The sequence below is a fragment of the Triturus cristatus genome, chromosome 7 (genome assembly GCF_964204655.1).
Source record: "Triturus cristatus chromosome 7, aTriCri1.1, whole genome shotgun sequence".
In the NCBI taxonomy this organism is placed as follows: Eukaryota; Metazoa; Chordata; class Amphibia; order Caudata; family Salamandridae; genus Triturus; species Triturus cristatus.
Genome location: NC_140590.1, coordinates 1263071825 through 1263092401, shown reverse-complemented (window position 1 = coordinate 1263092401; position 20577 = coordinate 1263071825). Strand labels below are relative to the sequence as shown.

At 42.4% G+C, this 20577-nt stretch overlaps 1 protein-coding gene across 1 annotated transcript in view; it reads left to right on the top strand.

The window, feature by feature from the left end:
• The window catches only part of LOC146811779 (CD276 antigen-like), a 296310-nt gene that overhangs the window by 23512 nt on the left and 252221 nt on the right, over window positions 1-20577 (top strand). The window lies entirely within an intron of this gene.

Here is a 20577-nt window from a genome sequence, read left to right as displayed (position 1 = left end):
ACTCTTTGGTGTTTTTCTAATTGTATATTACTTAGCCTGCTTTGATGAATTCGTTTTCACACATTGTTGTGATTATCATATGTGCACGTTTTGGTGCTTGGCACGGGGTTTCTCGGTTGGTTTTAAATGGATAAGTGACTTTCATTTGACAATGACCATGTTAATGTATAGTTGGCTCTGAGACACTTTATGTTAATAAAAATGCCTGGGAAAAGGATGTGAGGAGCTTGTAATATTGTTCGAACGATACTAAAGTTTTATTGACACGTTGATTGACAATCGTTCATCAATTTTGTAACTGCCTAGGGGTACATAAACAATTATGAAAGTACTCTTATAACCATATGTTAGGTATGATGTATTTGTTTCTGATGAACTAATATCGTTGAATACAAGGCTTTGATGAATAGTTTTGATGAAAATACTTTTTCTTTCTTCTTTAGATCTTTTGGTCCAACAAAGGACTTTTTATTTATTATTCTGAGGGACTACTCTCTGTAATATATCCTTAAACTCTCTCAAGGGGTATTATCTAGACCTTCGTATTTGAAGGTGAGTTTATTTTACATTTGATGTATATCTTAGAATTGTGCACTTGTGCCATATACTCAGATTTTCAACTATTATGACATTGGGTTTTTGTATCCCTATGTTACAGACGCTTTTTTGAATATTGAACGTGTGAGACATCACACTGAGTTGTGAATAGTTTGAATCATACGATATGGAATGAGTATATATTCATGCAACTAACTATACGGTGAGCTTTTCCTCACTCTTCTTCTCCCTTCTGTCAACCCTTCCGGTCTGTTTTTTGTCTTATACGAAATTGTCCCGTCTTTTTTCGTTTATCAGGTGGTAATTCTCGGAATATAAGTATCCGTATTTGAGTTATGTTTATAGTAAGATCTCCAGATATCTATTCTTGTATCTTTCGTTTTTTTTCTTCTTTTCTGGTTCTCCCTTTCTCTTTGTATTTTCATTCTGATACATATCTTAATGTTTTCAATTTCAAATTGGTGTAAGACCCTTCCATGTTTATGGTAATATGGGGTATATATTTTTTGTCTTTGATAGAATATTTCAGATGTGCAATATTCTATGCACACACATTTTAACATAATGATATGTGTAGATATATGTATGTTAGGTTGGTCTTGTTATTCATTGATTTGTTTTCAATGTTGTCATTATTATTTATATTTATATGTCGTTTTTTAAGTATATTGTCAGTATATATGTTGTTTTTTATACATGTTGTTCTGTAATTGATTACAGCCCTGAAGAAGTTCCAGTGCTAAGGGAACGAAACGCATTGGCTGTCCGCTATCTTTAAAAATAAAGGAAGACTACGCAATTTTTGGAATATATATATCAATTTGGACCCTGTTCTTTCGAGTGCACCTTCCGTTATGTAAAACATTTCTGGACTTATTTTGCATCTAACAACGATGGATGTTGGAAGTTGTTGCACCACACATATAAACTTAGTGTACATAATTGATAAGAAAAATTCCTGCAATTTAAGTGCTTAACTGTTGTCCGTCGTTGGTGTTGCTTTGTTTATGTATGATCATGATTTAAATTGTTAACACACTCCTTCCACCTGGCCTGCATGTGGGCAGACATGAACGTTGTGTCCCTGCCAGAGACCACCTCTTTGGGGAATCCCACTCGGGTCAAAATCCCCATCAAGGCCTTTGCCACCACCGGTCCAGTCATGGTCCTTAGAGTTATTGCCTTGAATCCAGAGAACATGGCTCTAAACATTAGCTTTACGATCTTTATCCATCAGGCATATTGCAAGTTCAAGCAATCCATTAGGATCGATCAAATCACTGGAAAATAAGGTAACTACCACAGGTGTTCATAACAGTAGGTTCTCAAAAAAGAAAAAGTAGCTGCTGCTTCAATCTGTAAAGCTAGCAACCGCCAATTAAGTTCATTACAAGGGACCAGTCTAAAAAGAACCAATAGCTAACCTCAGACTGATCTCTGCTACTGACTAGCACCATTCTACGTGCATCAATGATTTGTTCTGCAGAGTGCCATCTGGAATCCCCCCCGGTGGCAACATGCTGTTCATCTTTGATTTGCCTACTGGTTTTCTTACCACCCTGCAGTTATCCAACTTTCTTGGTTTTGGCAGACTTTGAACATTTACGTATTTTAGAATAACTTTGCTCCATTTCTTACAATATGGCTACCTTACTTTTGAAGGGTCTTCTTACCAAGTGTGTATATTTTAATATATAAATGTTATACTTTTGCCTGGGATGGGAGCAATGAAGCGTAAATTGTTCAATTATTGTTTCTTAAATACTGTAATGATCTTATACATCAAACAATAGGCCATCAGTTGTTGCCCTTCAGCTCTGTCTTAATTTCAATAGCACTCTTAATAGGATGTCTTTTTCAAACTTCTACTGTATGATAGGTGTTGAAGATCATGCTCTGCTTATTTGCACATGGGTCTTATTATTTTCTAATTTCATTCATTCAGTTAAACTTTATTTCGGTCAATATGACCTCAAAAGTACAAATACAATACACATTAATTCATAAAAAGATACATCAAAAATCAAAATTAATTATAAACACTATTGGCACACATGTGAAGTGAATGGATTCCATACTCAGTTAAAAAATGCCTACAATTCTTATAGATTCACGAGGGGAGGGCAAAAAGGAGCGAGAATCACAAAGGGTTATTCAAGGCAAGGAACAAGGATTCACCTTTGGAAAGTGCATAATGCAAATAAATAAATAATTTACTTAAAAAGAATTTCTAAAAAAAGATGACCAATATTCTTTACTACAGATGATAGGTCCTACACTAAGAGCCCCCTACAATGCTGGTTACTACTGCACATAATTGTTTCTCTTCTGCAATAATTGCGGGAGTAGATTGATAAATTACAATTTCCCTATAGCATGATTAATGGGTCAATGAACATGCTCAATATAATCTAATCATATTAAAAACAGGGCCTAATTTTAAGACATACTCTTCCCTTCTTAGCAGGGGCTAGGGCTATTGTTCCAGACTCTAGCCGCTTCTTACTCCCTTCTCTGGTATCCATGGACTGTGTGGTAGCACAGATCCAGTCGGGTAAACCCAACATCTCTACATGACCCTGAGCTCCACTTCTTGGAACCATCTCACTGTCATCAAGGGACACTAGGGTAACACCACTAAACATCCCCCATTACCTGGGACCACCTCCTCCCCTGTTACTACGCTTGCCATCCCCAGAGCCTTTCCTCCAGCGGGCTAGGGCACTAGCTTTGGACACATAGGATCTCTTTTGTAGTGTCCGTACCCTTAACAATCGTAGCACTTAGGGGTTTTTGGCTATGGATTCTTGCCCATGCAAGTTTGCTTCTGAGGACTGGTTTGGGATTTCGGGCCAGACCCTATTCCCTGTGAATGTTTTAGGGGGGCTGACAGAAGACTCCATCTTTTTGTCATCCCCTCCTTCTTTTGGTGGGTACCCTGGTCCCCTTTTGAAAGTCCTCCCAGTTATCTTTTTGGGCACTCTGGTGCTGGCCTACAGGTCTGATTCCTCAGCAAGCTTCCGGCATTCAACATGCTTGCTGTCTACCAGGTCTTGCGCAGTTCAGAAAAACAGGTCTTGAGGAGGTGCTCCTTCAATGCTAAGTTGTACAATCCCTCACAATCATTGACCTTACTGCCCAACATCGAACCCTTCAGTGCCTTACTCGCGTAGTCTAAGAGGGCTATCCAGTTTTGTGTGGTAAGTTTGCGGCTGGCTCTAAACCTCTGGCTGTATTTCTCCAAGGTCAGTTCAAACTTATTGACCAACATGGTCTTCATGGCAGGGTAGTTACCCTGGTCCCCCACATCCAGTGTAAGGAGGGTGTCCCTTCCCATGGGGGGAATGTACGCCATAAACAATCTCCTTAGCTCTCTTCGGGGACCCTGTGTACCTTCAAAGCCACCTCATAGACTGCCAGCCATTTGTTGATGTCGTCCCCCACCTGATAATCCTGTACCATATACCTTGGGATTCAACCACTACTCTAAATGTTGGACACTGGTGGGGCACTGCCACCATTACTGTTGTTGGACCCTATTTGTAGTCCAACTCTCTGAGGCTAAGCTCATGGGCCATCTTTTTATCTTCAATGGCTAGTGTCTTTTTAGTCGGCTTGATTGGTTTGCAATCTGGCAAGGGCTTGCTCTTTTTCTAATCCTGACAAGCTCTAACTTTAACTACCTTTCTTCCCTTCTGTCCTACAGCTCCTCAGAGGATATGTTTCTTGAGAATATACTGCTTCTGGTTCTACAGTGGCCCCACAGGTATGGCAGAAGTGGGTCCTCTCCCTCTAAATGTTTGTCAGGGCTCCTCTGGCCCTGCTCTGACTGTTCCCCACACTAAGACTCCACTATTGTTCTCCCCTTCAGGGTATGCCTCTGCCCAGGCCTTCAAGGCTTCCTGCAGCTCCACCTTCTTGGCTCTTCCCTTGCAAGCCACCCCCTTTGCTTGGCAGGCCTCCATGAGCTGTGCCACCATATAGGTTTCCAGATCAGCCAGTTCAAACTCTACCTCGGGTAGGCCCTCAGGCATATTACAGAATTAGAAATAGAGATCTATGAGGAATACAAAATAAATCACCACTCCCCAGCTATCTCTGTCCCTTTTAGAGACCCCTTTGGGTAACACAAGGGAACACTTTGCCTATGTGAAGTCGTGGTGCACAATTAGTTATCGTGCCTTACTCTGCAAATGCAAGTCCTATCCACACCAAATGTTGGAACTGGCACTTTATGGTTGACTGAGGTGGTCTCCTAGCCAGGCAGAACCTACCACTCTCCCATCATCGGAGTCAACTGGGTATACTAATGCAAAGTAATGGATCGGTTAGGCATAGAAGAATGCTATCTTGGAGCAATAAAAGCCTTATATAAATAGCCTACAGCAAAATTGAAATTAACAGGAGTCTTAGAGGCACCAGACAAGGGTGCCCGATTTCCCCATTATTATTTGATGTCTATATAGGATCGCTAACTCAGGCTACCAGATTTAATATAGATATAACCACATTTTGCTGTGGAAGTTTCAACAACAAGTTGACATTATACCCAGATGATCTCCTGATCTAGACATCAAGTTCAGAGAGATCAATGTGGAAACACAAGCAGATAACTGAAAGTTTTGGGAAAATATCGGGTAATCTGCTTGATGAAGAAAAGTCAGAAATTCTTGCATTAAAATAGACATCAGTTAGTATAGAGGAATACAGCTAGAGTTGTGCACAGAGAGGTCAGTAGCAGATGGTGGGATTATTGGACCAAGTGAGCTGGGCCATATCAATGCACATGCAGGAGGACAGGTTCCAGCTCTACTGTCGAGTGGTTGGTAGTTCGTCGTGGGATATAATGTGATTTCTTTTCTGCCATTTTCTTGTTGTGTAATGTATTCCAGAGATTCTGCATTGGTACTGTGCTCATTGTGCTGCTTTCTCACTGAAAAGTTGTAAAATCAATGAAAAGATTTTCAAAAAGAAAAACAGACATCAGTTGCAGTCTGAAACTAAAGTAAGGCACTCATGGATGGCATTAGGGAAATTTGCGCTATGAGGGCTAAAGCTGACTTGTAATTCTTCAAGCCTCAAATCTTTTAGCAAGACACAGTTAAGGTTTATAGGACTTGCTTGTTAACACTGAAAAGCCCTCCTGTCTGTATATTTTAGCATTCGCGAAACCATCTTGTAAATCCGGACGCCATTTTGTATTATAATCAAAACTGCTGCTTTGTTATTTTTGAGAAAATGGTCTTTGGTAAGTCTTGTTTCCCAAGGTTGAGCTTTTCTTAATATAATTGCAAATGTTCTAGATAGTGCATGCCTTTCTCGTTAGAGTCCTGCTCCCACCTGTCTGGTGGGGAGGATAGGCCAGACGACCTTGGGCAGTAGATAGCCTGTGCCCAGCTGCAGAATCTAAACTCATGTTCTATACCTCCATTGTATTATGTCACCTGCTAGTGTTTTTCCATAGTATGCGGGCCTTTCTGTACTCCGCAATGTACATAATGTAATTGTATGCTTACGGGTCCAGTCCCTCGACATCCATCCCAGGAGGCTGGTCAGACTGGGCTCCGCTGCAGTGTAATTTAAAAAAATAATCTGGTTTGTATTCTCTACTGTCTGACTGACTCTTCATATGTAGAAAGGCAGAGAAGGTGGTCATGAGAGACCCTTTTCGTGTCACTTCCTTAAGTTGGCGCCCGAACAGGGACTCCATCGGGTGACCTCATCCTCGCCCGCGGACGGGTGGGGAGGATGGGACGACGTTGGGTCGGATAGGCGGATTCGGGGAACCATGCACGATAGAGTTTCATACTCGCACAGCCCCGCCTGTCTGATCGGGCGGTGCCCTGCCCAGTAGTCATTCCGACTAGGGTCCTGCATGAATCTGACCGTTTGGTCCAAAGAGTTGGCAGTGGAGAATAAACTCGTTTGACCTGTGTGCACCAGGTGAGCTTGTTTGGTTCTCTGTCATCATGACGTTTGTTTGGCGGGTACTTTGGTTGGTTTAGGAATGAGTTTTAGACAAGCGCTTGCATTTGATTTTGAATATCTTTTAATATGATACAATTTTGTAAATTTGTGATTGATGCAATCCACGGAAGCGACCTTTGGTAAAAGCACAAGTGCATTGTAGTGTAAATTGTGTGGTGAATGTGTTTCTTTGTGTGAACAGAATGCCTTGGTGGAGTAAGTTGTGTTGTGTGAGGTGTCGTTGTTGTTATGCTGATGCTCGATTTGAGGAAAGGCAGCCCGCACCTGCAGAGGGTACTTTGAATTATGATGTTATGTTAAATACAGCCTTGGCCCTATTATATTTCGTACATTATGTTGCAAATATATGAGGTACAATGCTGAGTTTCAGTGGCCGTCAACAGGCACCTTTGATGAGCAGAAATTGAATTATTTGGAGGAAAAATTGTTTGCTAAACGTAGCAGGCAGTCAAGGTTTGATTTTCTTCAGGTATGGCGAAAGGAAGCTAAACAGAGACGGCTGAGAGCGGAAAGGGAGACATGGAGGGAGATAACGCAGACACTGACTCAGAAAGCAGTAGCGCATGATAAAGAGAAAGTGGAAAAGGGTATAGAATGTGCCGATAGGAGGTTTTGATTACAATGTAATAAGTCCCATGTTGCTAGGGAGGAGGCAGACTTTTTTGTGGAAGAATTATTGGTAGACAGACCGCCTCCCCCTTATGCCCCGCATAGAATATGTCCTGTCGTCCCACAGCCCTTGCCATCTGCCTCTGCCCCCCTGTTTCTGCTGTTTCTGGTATTGAACATAGTGCTTTGGTCCCGACATCACCAGCTTCTTCTTTGGCTCAGTCCCCCACTGTTGCCGTGACTGCTAGTCTTCCTGCCACTCCTGTTGTTATGGCGTCACTTTCTCCTTCACAGACACTTACTACTCAGCCGATGTTGAACTTTATGCTTCCCCCTTCGATTACTGTGTTGTCCCCACTTCGCTTTTCTGCCCCCTTCTTAGGTGCTGAGACACCGGGAGAGGCCAGGATGACGGGGCTGGGGCAGTTGCAAGGGAGCGATTGGGACGGGTGTTGATTCAATCTGATGTGGAAGATAAGGAGAAAAAGATGGTGGCCAATCAGGCTGCCCGGGGGGCCTGTAGTCCTATTTATGGTGTTGAAGATGTATGGAGTATGTTAAAGGACTATGAGTCGTTTGTCCAGCAGCATGTCCTTAAAGACACGTTGGCTACTTTGATTGGCCTATGGGAACAGTGTTTTAAAGGTGTTGCACCTAGAGGACAGTAGGAGAGAGTGTGAGGCCGGGGAGCATGCAGTCAGGGTGGAGATCAGGCTACTAGGGCATCATAGGGCTGTTCCGATCAAAATTATTTTGATGATGTTCGAGGACGAAAGATTTTCATGATGATTATGATTTGGATGAGGTGACGGGGCTGTCTTACAGCTAGGACAAGCCAGGGCCAGGGGCAGGGTAAGGGAACAGTTCCGATACCAGTGTATCAACATGAACCTTATATTAGTATGGATTTGCAGGGCTTGGAAAATAAATTTTGGGTGGATACAGGAGCAATGAATAGTGCTGTTTCGAGGTCACTGGTCCCTGGGGCAGCCATGCCTGGCCATACCTATGTTTCGGTTGGTTTTACTGTGTATCGGTAGTAAGCCCCATCTCCAAACCCCTTGCTTTAACTATAGGCCCCTTCACCGTTGATTCGCCGTTTTTACTAACATCAAATTGTGGAGAGAACTTGTTAGGATTGGATCTGTTGAAGAAGTTATATGCTACTATTTACTGTTCTCCTAGTGGTGTCCACATGACAATGGGTCTGAGTGTGGTTAGTACTACGCATTGTTTGTCTAAAGCTGCCCCCCTTCCAGTTGAGTTTAAGGGTATCCCATCTACGTTGTGGGCCACAAGTGACACTGATGTAGGACTTTTGCAGATACCTCTGTTTTCTATTCAGGTCAAATAAAATGCCATATTGCCTCGTATCCCTCAGTATAAAGTTTCGCACTCAGAAGAACAGGCATTGTTGCGCATAATACAGGATTTGATTCAGTCAGGAGTTGTAGAGGAGACAGCGGCAAATGTTTGTAATAGTCCCATCCTTCCTGTTCTCAATAGGCCACCTCTGGGTTATTCTGATGATGTTACTGATGTTTATCGTTTTGTGATTGATCTGCTCGAAGTTAATAAAATCGTGGTCCCTCAGTTTCCCGTGGTTCCTTACATTACTGTTCTTTTGACTAGGATTCCTTCCTCTGCTAAATTATTTTCTGTTATTGATTTGAAGAATGCTTTCTTTAGCATCCCTGTTCATCCAAATAGCAGACACCTTTTCAGATTTTCCTTGGCAGGTCGTAGTTTTAGATTTTGTCGGGTTCCTCAGGGGTACACTGAAAGTCCTAGCATATATAGCCAGGCTTTGAAGGGTCAATTGGCCTCCCTCACCCTTTCCCCAGGTAAAGTATTGTTACAGTATGTTGATGATCTTTTATTGGCTCCAATACTGAAGACGGATGTAAAGCAGCTACAGTAAAATTGTGGCTGCATTTGGCTCAACATGGACACAAAGTGTCACTTTCCAAATTTCAATATTGTCGACAGGAGGTCACCTATTTAGGTCTCCTACTGTCGAAGGAGGGTCGGAAACTAACTCCTGAGCGTATTAATGCTGTAGTTAGTGTGCCTGTTCCAAGGACCCAAAGGGATGTACGAGTCTTTATTGGTATTACTTCCTATTGTCATCATTGGATACCAAATTTTGCTTTACTAACAAAGCCATTGTTATATCTAACAACTAAAGATGTGCATGAACCTTTCCCTTGGATGCCTGAATACCAACACGCTTTTGAGCAATTGAAAGTTGTGCTTTGCTCGGCCCCTCTGCCTGGCTCACCTGATTACAACAAGCCGTTTGTGTTATATGTACACGAGTCGGCCGGTTGTGCGCTTTCTGTTTTAACGCAGGCCTTTGGAGGTAAGCAGAGGCCCTGTGCGCATTTTTCCACTGTGATTGATCCAGTCGCGAAAGCCCTCCTGTGCTGTTTAAGAGCGACCGTGCCCGTCTCTATTTGACAATCGGCAGGGCTTGTTCTTGAAACTAATCTCACTGTTATGGTACCTCATGCTGGGGATACGCTTTTGAACAGAAGAAAGACACAGCACCTTACCAGTGCACATCTGACTGGCTATAAACTAACCCTTTTTGCACCACACATTACAATTAAAAGATGTGCCACTCTTAACCCTTCCACGTTACTACCCCTCCCTCGGACAGTGAGGACATAGACATACATGATTGTATATTTCGGACGGAAGAGGAGAGGAAGGGACAGGTAGACTTGACTGATGTTCCCTTATCTGACCCCCAAGAGGAACTATATGTCGATGGCTCTGGTTTTAAGTTACCGGATGGCACCACAACTGCTACTTATGCAATCACAACACTGCACACGGTAGTTGAGACATCATGCGTTCCCCATCAGTCAGCCCAAGCTGCGGAGTTAGTAGCCCTCATTCGAGCCTGTGAGTTGAGTCAGGGACTGGTGGTCAATATTTATACTGACAGCCAGTATGCCTTCAGAGTCGCTCATATTTTTGTGCGGCTCTGGACAGAGAGAGGATTCCTCACTTCCCATGGTTCAAAAATTCAGCATGGCCCTTTGATAAATACGCTTTTGTCAGCTTTAACTCTGCCCTAGAAACTGGCAATAGTGAAGTGTAGCGCTCACAAAGCAATTACTGATGATCTGGGGAGGGGAAATGCTTTTGCAGATCAAACAACCAAGGAGACGGCCCGATCTAAGATGAAAAAGATGTTTGTAGCAGGTCCTGCTAGATAGGAGCTAGAAGTTACAATGTTTGAGGACACACTAGATATTGTGAAGAAAATACAGAGCGAGGTTTCGGTTGAGGAATTAGCAATATGGCAGGAGAGTACGGCACAATTGGATGATGATGGGTGTTGGATAGATAAGTCGAGGAAGCAGAGATGGATGCTGCCAGATGCATATGTTCTTCCTGTAGTCACTATGGCTCATGGACTAGCTCACTTTAGTGCTAGGGGTATCTGTAAGGTGCTAGACCCTGTATGGCAGAATGATAATATCCCAAAGACGACTGCCCATTTAGTAAAACATTGCATGGTCTGCATGATGTACAATCCTGGAAAGGGTACTCTCACACCTCCCAGTAATTTTTCACCCCCTTCTTTCCCTTTTGAAGTCGTTCAAATGGACTTCATTGAGATGGAACAGGTAAATAATTTGAAGTATGTGTTAGAGGTGGTCTGGGCATTCAGTACGTTGGTCGTGGCTTATCCTACTAAGGAGAATACAGCTTTGGCGACCGCGAAAGCTCTCTTAAAGGAGTTCTTCCCTCGCTTTGGGTTGCCCCATTTGATTTGGAGTGATAACGGCAGTCACTTTAATGCAAAAGTCATCCAGTTGGTGTGCAATGGCCTGCACATTAAGCAAAGGTTTCATGCTGCGAATCACCTTCAGTCAGCAGGTTTAGTTGAGAAGTACAATGGTACTCTCAAACTAAAGATGGCCAAAATTCAAGAGAGTACAGGATTGAAGGGGCCGGATGCTTTACCATTGGCTTTGCCGACGACAAGAGTTACTGTCCATACAAGAATAGGGTTGTCCCCTTATGAGGTTGTGTTTGGTTGGCCCGCTAATGTCTGGGGCGTTCCAAGACCGCACCACTTTTCTGAGATAGATCACCCTTTGTTGATAGATTATTTACGTGAGTTGGCGAAAAATTTATGTTCTATTCATCAGCAGATTCAAGAAGCCTTGCCATCCGCTACAGAGGGACCAGGCCATGACCTCCGGCCTGGGGATTGCATACTGGTTCACCACTTTCAGCGCAAAAGCATTCTGGAGCACCGGTGGAAGGGGCCTTTCCAGATGCTCGTTGCTACCCGTACAGTGGTGAAGGTGGACGGTCAGAAAAATTGGATTAATTCAACACACTGCAAGAAGGTGCCACTTCCTCTGCCCTATGATCAATAGAGGCTCGACGGCACTGGGGATTCCGAGACGGAGAAGGTTCCCCATTTCATTCCTTTTTCCGATGCCAGAGTAACATGGACACCTACTGCGGAGGAGAGTGGTGCAGTTTTGAATGAGGCAGTGCCACCAAGAGATTCAGTTGGCTAGATCTTCATTTGGCTGGAGTCAGTCAATCCCGCTGAAAAAGAGCCTTTCTTTTTTGATCCCTCTGTTCCTGGCGTCATTAAGTACAATTTGCGACGGAGGGACAGTGCACCAAAGGAAAAGTCAGATTATTAGGGATGGACTTAATGGATGAAGAATAGGGACGGTAGAGTAGGGATAGGGAGATTGGTGCATTGTCCGAGACACTGGACAGGATAAGTCTGGGGTGTCTTCCCAGGAGGGAGGGTACCCTATCCTGAGAGAAGTGGATTTTCCTCATGAAGGGCTGCGATCGCGCAGCTCCAACGAGAAGTGCTCAATATCACCACCGTAGATGAACAATAGGAGCCTGCCAGCGAGGCTCAAAGGAGAAGAAAAATGGACGCTGGAAAGAATTATTTATTTATTTGAAAGTTTTATATAGCGCAAACAAGACCCTTGCGGGTATCAGAGCGCATTACAAGATAAATGTCTTAGATACAAAGGTACATGGTAAATAACATAAAGTTCCATGATAGTGTAAACACCCTATCGTAGATACATAGGTATATGGTGCATAACAAAACGTTCTTCTATATCAAGCATAATATAGATACAATATCTAGGGCAAATGGATGGACAGTAAATACTATATAGTTCCATGTAGAACATATGTTGATTCGCATGATAACAGTAGCCCATGCTTAAGTGAATTTAGGCATGAGAAGTGATTTCACTTCTCTTTTGAAAGATGCAGTAGAGGGATTAAGTCTAGTTTCTGGGGGCAGAGCATTCCAAATTCTGGGGGCTGATGCAGCGGAGTTTACCAGCTCTACACATTCATACACACACCACTCATTTGGGCCCATATACATTCATACACTCTATGAGCTGGCAAATATCCACTGGTCATCAATTTTGTTTACCCTAGGAAACCTTTCCACCAGTATTCTTACCATTCCTGTCTCCTGAGTAAATGCACTGTCAAAGATCTAGTAGTAGATTAGAATAGGGAGGAAATACAATAATGCATTTAACCTTTATTTTAAAAGAACCACAGACTCAGAAGGAGTTTTAAAAGCTTATATGAATTAAAAATGTTGTGAGTCAAATCAAGATACATATGAATATACCAGAATTCATCATCAGGAAAAATAGAACAGTTAGCTTATAATCAATTTGCATTAATAAGTTATTTTGCAATGACAGCACCTGAGGAGAGAAAGGACAGAGAGCAAGTACGGAGCATTTACCCTACAATTATATTTTCCTAGAAATGGTGTGAGGACCCCGACATCAGAGTGTCAAAGATTCAGGATCAGCTCAGGACAGGGAAGGAGACCTCTTCTAGTGTAACGCCAGCGTTACACCCCTCTCTGGTGCTGCTTTCTCCGGCTTGGGCACGTCCGGACCCTTCCCTAGATGTGCCTCCTCGGTTGTTCCGCGAATTTTCCTAGTGTTGGATTCTTCAGTCAGATTGCAGCAAAACCGGGCAGCATCTCAGCATAGCATTAGCATCTCAGCATCAAGTGTGTCTAACTAACTATAACTTACCTCTGTTATACCAAATTCAAGTGTATGATCCACCCCCAAATGTTTCAATTCCATGTTCACCTTCAATTTGATTGGGCCAAGCAGTGGGGTGAGGACATCACACCATACTAAGTGCAATATTTTTCTTTAGAATATTGTCTAACTCTCCTCCCCTTAATTTTAATACCCACAAGCTTTATTCCCACAAGCATTTCATATGTGAATCGATAAGTCTTTTATACATTGTTGCTCCTTCTTCCTCTAGTAGGGTCAGGAGTTGGGTTTCTCATGTCCTTGCCGGGCTTAGGGTTTGGGAGTCAGTCAATTTACATCACTTGTTCCAGGACAAGCAGCCGTCTGCGCATGTGTAGAAACCACAAAGAAACAGAGACGTGGTCACCTTCCAAGGCCCATATACGAACTATTAATAAAGTCAGAGAAGAACAAGTTAGAATACAAATATAAATGAATTCACTGTATACCACTTACTTCTACTCTAACCCCATTTACTTAATACATCTTTTGCATTAATAGCTTAGTAGTACGTGAGTAGGTTAGTTTCAGCACAGCATGTGCATTAGTGCGTTACTGTAAAGCGGCCATATTAGAAGCTATTGCGCAGCTGCAGAGTTTTCTCCCCAAGCGACAGAAAACGTCATACTACGTAGATGTAGTAGACGCATGCGCAGTAGAATTCCTGCATTTTAGTGGCTATTTTAGGACACTCGGGTTATTCGTTAATGCAAGCACATAAGAAAGCTTCCCCTAGATATAAATGTAAAATGTGGTGCACTGTTAGTACTCACAGACGGGCTGATTATAATGTTACAGGTTATTTAAGAGGATTGCATACAACCAAGTTTCTCTTTATGCGAAACCTTGCTACATCAGCGCCATCCCTGAAAATGTTCGGTTGTATGTTTTCTTGTTGTTGAATCTTTGCGGATTCAGTAAGAGGTTTTTGGCACTTCTTGAAGATCTGATCCCACATGAGGGCACCAGTTTCTGTGCCAGATAGCTGGGTGCGTTGTGATGAATGGCTTTATGTGTCATACATGCTATTTATAGATGAATTCTGGCTTCAAAAGGTGGCCAATTAAGGGATTTTAAGTCAGGGGATATGTGGGAGCTTCTTTTGAAGCCAGTGATAAGTCTCGCTGCGGCGTTGATGAGGCTCTTAGAGGCGCAGTTGAAGCTCTGGGCAGGCCGCAGAGAGAGACACTCCCGTATTCCACTCTTGGTATGACTAGAGCTTGTACTGCCAGCTTGAAGTCCTTTTCAGGCAGGAAAGGTTTCAGTTTTCTCAAAGTATTTATCTGAAAGTGTTCTCCTTTTGTTGCGTTGCTGATGTGTTTCTGCATATTGAGGTTTCTGTCCAGCGTTATTCCCAGCGATTTCGCTGAATTAACGATGAGAGGTTGGCAGTTGAGTGCTGTTAGGTGTTTGATCCAGTCTTGCATTATGGGTACTTGGGCGGGAGGAGTGATTAGAAGGAATTCGGTTTTGAGGGCATTCAGTTTTAGATGGTTTTCTGCCAGCCAGGTCTGAGTTTTTCTGAGAGTTGTGTTGAGAGATATGATGTCTTCTAGAGTATGGATCTTAAGGTACAGTTGTGTGTTGTCAGCGTACATGTGATATTGAATGTTAGACGAGTAGAGAATGTCAGTGAGTGGTTCCATGAATAGATTGAACAGTGTCGGAGATAGTGAAGATCCTTGTGCGACTCCTAAAGTGACTGGGCCGGGTTTGGACAGGGAGTGGTTGACCTTGAATCGTTGTGATCTGTTTTGGAGGAACAAAGTGAACCAGTTCAGAACTGACCCAGATAATCCCATTCTGTGTTGTAGAAGGTCTATCAGGTTATCGTGTTTGACGGTATCAAAGGCCGAGGAAAGGTCTAGCAAGATGAGTAAGCAGGCTCCGTTCTGATCTAGGATTTGTAGAGCATCATCAATTATATGGGTCATGGCAGATTCAGTGCTGTGACCTGCACAGAAACCTGATTGGTATTTGTTGAATAGGTTGAAATGGTCTATATGTTTTACTAGCTGGAGGTGTACACATTTTTCGAAGAGTTTGGCCAGGGTAGGGATGTTGGATATAGGGCGGTAATTGTTTAAGTCCGTAGGGTCAGCCGTAGGTTTATTTTGAATGGAGGATACCTGCCTGGCTTTGAGGGGTCAGGGATGCATCCTTGGCGTAAAGAGTTATTCATGTTCCTGGTCCAGAGAGGCAGTGAAGTGATTGGCAGGGTTCAGGGCAATAAGCATTTTGAGAATAGATTCTTAATTGTAGGTATTGAAGGATGAACAATGTGCATTATTTTTTAGGTCGAACTTTGATGGATTTCGATGTGGAGCATCATGAAGGGATGGTGAGGGGTTCTTATGTGAGACAGTGTGTGTGATTAGATCGTTGGGAAGGTCCTTCTTTATGCTATCGGTCTTCCGAGTGGAGAAGGAAGCAAATTCTTCACAGTTGGGTCGTGGGCCTAAGTTATCTTGGGGGCGGTGAGGTGCATCCAGTGCTTAATTTGTAAAATATGAAGTGCAGGTGCTCAACTGTTTGTCAGAGACCACACCTACTTTTCTCTGGCTTCACCCACTTCATTCACTGGCTCCGCCAACTTACTATATTAGGTCCACCCACATTGTCAACTGGCGCTGCTAAACGCCAGATGTAATATAAGGTGTGTCAGGGCACTTGTTTGCTCATACACACATAGCATAGATACAATCCTATGTGTGTAAATCAGTATATAGGGAATGTTACATCAGACAGGACTACAAGGCATAGGAGTCACATGTCATGCATGATTGCATTGTAGGCAATATAGTTTAAGAGTTCTAAGTCTGGAAAAGCGCAAATTCAGAATTTAAATAAGAATTTATTTCTACCCAAATGAACCCTTTTTGCAAGATTAGGTTAATGAAAGATTGGGCAAAAAAAACATATACCTCTAATATATAACATGCAGTTTGCATGCAGCTCTTTGATGACAGACTAGTTAATAGCTTGCTGTTCTATGTTAGGATTTTAACTTACAAACTGCAAGTAACAAAAATATCTCTCTGACAGAAGCAGTAACACACTGACCTACTTTACATGATTACATGCACTTTTTGATCGGCATGGTAAATGTTCTTTGCAGCAGGTATTTTAACCATCTGTACTACCTTACAACAAGCAGTCACAACTTCCCCTAGACAAAACTCCTGTGACTGTGGTGCAGATCAGAGCTTCCGAATCCCCTCTACTTCCACGGACGGAATGATTTCACAGTCACACATGCATACACACATCACACGCTGGTGGGGCCCATTACACCAACATTCACCTTAAATCACTCTATCCGTGCCCTGTAAAGGAGAAACACCTTTCATGAACTCTATCCAATCTGCCTGTACTTTGAGGTCAATGGCATCTGCTGAGTTGCTTGTAAATCTAATGAGAATATTTCATACAATATGCAAATAAATTCAATAAACGTGACAAGAAATAACCACCCGAGACAGAAATTCAAACAGATTGTTCATTTTATCTAAAATTGTAGGAAAAGCCAATTAAATGCAAAATTCATTTCTCTCATATTTACCCATTCTGTCTAAATGTCAGATCCTAAGTCAGAACCGGTCCTCTGTAGAAGAATTAGAGTTTTCTGCCGTCATGTAGAGTCATCGTCCTCTCCGTCAGCATAGGGACCTCGGATCATCAGCTCGGGAAGAAGTGGCGCTAGACCTCTCTAGTCTACTATTATTTATACTAAAATGTACATTCTATAATGTTACATTTCTTTATTCAGAACGGATGAATGGCGGAAATAATGTAATCTTGGTACTTTTTCGATATTATGCGAGATTTTCTCACGCATAGATTGTCCCAAATAATGAATAGCAGAATTGAACGTCCATGACTAATTCGATACATCTACGGATGTCTCTACTAGGTGAATTTGTTTCAATAGTGGGTTCACAACAAGTTCGTGTAGTCAATATTTCAACTTTTGCAACGTCTCCGTCTTCCAGGGGCTCTTGGCAGATGTCCCGGACTTGTCATCATGCTTATGGCTTTTCAGTTCATCGGAGGTGCAAGGTCACAGGCAGAGCGAAGCCTTTTTGTAAATTTCCATCTACTCGAGTGCAGGCTGTAGATGATAGCCATTTTCGGGTAGGCCACATTGGACAACTTAAGCAAAAATAAACATAAAACAGAATTACTGCACGGAAATGATTATACGGTGTTATTCCCCTGCTAATACCCTTATGTGTGTGTATTTATCTAGCCATTTGCGTCATCAAAAGCCATTAATGCATATTAATTTAAAGCGCAAACACCATAACATCACATAAGCAACATTGATTTCTGTCAGTTTGCTCACCAACTTAGTTCACTTATTATTGTAGCCATGCAATAGCATTCCTACGTGTAATTCTCTTGTTAATAAGGTTGATTAGACAACATTTGACAAACTTTTAATACTTAATAATTAATCAATATTACTTTTAGTTATAACATGCGAAAATGAAACAGGTATTCGGTTTTAAAGTAAAACCCTGCTCCATCAACTGTCTCTCTCCAGGAAGACGATTAATCACCAGAGTTATCTTGACATTTTAATTTATGCCTGAATATTACTGGAGGCCAGGAAGGAACTTGACAGCAGGTGCTTTTAAAACAAGAATATACAGGCTGTGCTGGGGGTTAACCCTCTGCTTACCTTTGGGACTTGGCCTACCCGGCCCAGTCACAAGTCCAAGCCCCACCAAGGTTGCAGAGTTAGAATGCACGCAGTATAATGGTGACTCACTGGACCCTGCTCAGCCTGCTGACACCTTCACTGTCCTCTCAGTCTGTGTGTTTTGTCTGATGAGGATTCCGAGGGTGGAGGGGAGGCACGCATGACTGTGCGCACCCAAACAAAAAGCAGTGTGTATTGGTTGGTATGGCAAGCAACAGGCAGCAAGCAATTGGCAAGGCCACTAATTACTATAAAATCAATTACGTGCACTAAACGCGTGTAGACCCGGCCCTGATAATTAAGTGCCGGTGCTAAGCACCGGCACAAATTAAGCACTGGGTGCATCCTTAGATTGAGTTTTGATTAGCTCGAAAAGTTTTTGGGGACGATTTTTGGCCTGGTCTAATTGGTGGCTGAAGAAGTCTGCTTTAGTGCTCTTGCTCTTTCTATAGTATGCGTTTCTCTTCTTTCTTAGTATCTTGAGATGATTGGAGGATGGAGCTGATCTCCATCTGCGTTCAGTTATTCTTAAGGATCGTCTGTCCTCGTTGAGTCTTCCATCGTACCAAGACTTAGAGTCTTTTGTGGAGACTCTCTTTAGTTGAAGTGGGGCTACCTCGTTTAGTATCATGTTCATGGAATTGAAGTAGTGGTTGGTGAGATCATGGACATCGGATATCCCTTCAGGGGGAAGAAGTAAATTGGAGCTGGAAGTTGTGAATATGTTAGGATCTATGTTTTTCAGATCACTCTACCATACTTTAGGTCTTGTGGGTTGAGCGAATTAAGTTTCACTGTTTCATTGATGAAGAAGGTGATAATATGATGATCAGACCAATCACATGGATGGATTGTATTTAGCTGGATGGAATCAACTTTAGAGATTACTAAATCAAGGATTGAACCTTTATCATGTGTAGAGCTGTTACAAATTTGGGTGAGGTCGAGGTCAGAGAGGAGGTTTTTGAGACTATTAACTACCGCATCATTGGGGTCATTCCAGTGGAGATTGAGGTCTCCGAGAAATATTTGGGTATTTTGATGTCCGGCATTAGTAGAGACTATGTCCATGAAATTTTCGGTAAAGGTGAGGATATCACCTGGTGGATGATAGAGGGTGTTGAGGAAGCATACTGGTTTGCCATTACTAGTGATGTCGAGGCATATATATTCAAGAGACGGGAATACAGGCAATTTGGATCTGTTTACTGAGGGATTATTCCGGTATATGCAAGCGATACCACCCCCTGTTTTAACAATTCTATCCAGTCTGATGATGTCATAGTTTGGGGGTACGAGTATGTCAATGATGGGTGTAGAGGATTCCTTTAATCAAGTTTCAGTCAAAATTAGCAAATCCGGTTCTTGTGTAAGAATGAGGTCGGCTGCATGTCTTGAGGCCGATCTACAATTTAGTAGTATACACTTAAAACGGGGCGTGATGTGGGATGTATTGTGTTCCTGAATGAGGGGAACTTGTCTAAGGCTGTATTCGATGATACCTCTAGGGTTGTGTTTAGTGGGCCTGTGAGTGTTGGGAGTAATAGTTGGGATTAGAGTCATTTTGGGAGGGTTATCTGGAGGCATAGTGTTGTGATTCAGGTGTGAGGGCTCATAGGAATGGAGTAGAGAGAGTAAGTCTTTCTCAGATAGCGGATTAGTTCTGTGGATTGGGCAGGTTGAGTTATTGTGGAAAGGAACTGATTTCCACCTAGGGGTCGAATATTTCGAGGTGACTACTTAGTGGGTCAAGTGAAAGTTTGATTTGGTCTGTCGTGCTAATCTAGTGTTCCAGGGTTGGCTCAGAAGAACCTCAGATAAAGCTTGTAGTTCTTCTTTGATTTTCCATAACTAGAGTATGATCTTGTCAAGTCTAGGGTCTGGTGAAGGTGAAGAAGAATGTTTCTTTGGTTTCATTGAGGTTATATTGATTGTAGCTTTCCATTCTGCTATCATGCATCCTTTTGGCAGGCCAATGGTTGATGAAGGACAGCCATTGGGTCTTGTTGTTTTGCCACGATCATCATGGATCAAACAACGGAGAGTAATATTCCTTCTTTTTGCTATTCTTCTGATTATTGTCTTTTGTGGGGTTTTCTGGGCGCTAGAGTATGCATGTAACTCGCCTATTTCTGACAATGGTATCTTTTTCACACCAAGACGGAAGAGAATACATTCTAGTAATGTTTTTTTGGACAGTCATAAGAGATTTCTTGGGAAGTGTGTCGCTTGTTATCCTACTGAATCTGTGACTAGCCTATGGACTGCTTATCATTTGTCTTTGATAAATTACACATATTCTAAGCCAACAAATTTTGTTGCGGTAAAAGGGGAGTTTGGGTTTGGCTACCCAGGGCCATGCTTGTATCATCATAAGCCCACAGGAACAGGTTACCCCGGCTGTTACAATAATACGTATTGTGATAAGAAGTGACGGTTCCTCGAAAAGCTGGCTATTACCCTGCATGTTTCCTCATCATAAATAGTACTGATAACATATTGTATATGAATTGCTAGGGGTGGTCATATCAAAAGAAACATTCCCTTTGAAAGATTTGAAAGGTTCTAGCACCATTACAGGTAATTCTCACTATTCAGCTGTGAACTAAGACAGACAGATATATG